Source organism: Penaeus monodon, chromosome 32 (assembly GCF_015228065.2).
Source record: "Penaeus monodon isolate SGIC_2016 chromosome 32, NSTDA_Pmon_1, whole genome shotgun sequence".
NCBI classification, from domain to species: Eukaryota; Metazoa; Arthropoda; class Malacostraca; order Decapoda; family Penaeidae; genus Penaeus; species Penaeus monodon.
Window position 1 is genome coordinate 23,077,530 of NC_051417.1, and position 568 is coordinate 23,078,097.

The 568-nt window shown below is 46.3% G+C and overlaps 1 protein-coding gene across 1 annotated transcript in view; it reads right to left on the reverse strand.

Annotated features, from left to right (window-relative positions):
* Positions 1-568, reverse strand: part of LOC119593728 (discoidin domain-containing receptor 2-like) — a gene marked incomplete at its 5' end in the record, with an annotated part of 119,890 nt that overhangs the window by 53,218 nt on the left and 66,104 nt on the right.

Below are 568 nucleotides of genomic sequence, written 5' to 3' on the forward strand. Positions count from 1 at the left end.
TTTCCTTTCACTCATCTAATAATCGGTAAATAATGTGTACATGCATCTATTCGTGTGTTTGTGGACGCGCAAAGGTTACTATGACGACCAGCGTCGGCCACGCCAGCCTCCGAGGACTCCCATCAGCGCCAGATGAGGCAGATCGCGCTCCTCCGAGGACGGCTCCGCGAACGCCCTTTTTAGCGGCCGTGGGAATGCGACAGTCTGACGGCGGAGAGCCGAAGCATCGAGCTCTTCTCAATAGCCTCGCGAACTTAATAAAAAAAAAAGAGGGAGAAAAATGTCCAAAGAAAAATAGATAACAAAGAGAAAAGAAATAAAAAAGGGAAAAATAAGCGTGGCTGACGATATAATAAGAAGAGTTCTTCGTCCCTGAATAAATCCCGTTTTTGCCAAACTTCCATCCCGCCTCCTCTCGGTTTCGTTCCCGCTTTCCGATGGATTTTTTCTTCCCTCTTTCTTATCCCCTTTCTCTCACTTTCCTTCACCCTTTTCTTCTCCAAATCCTCTTCTCTCACTCTCCTTTTCCCTCTAGTTCTTCCTTCTCAAATCAAATTTCCTCTCTACC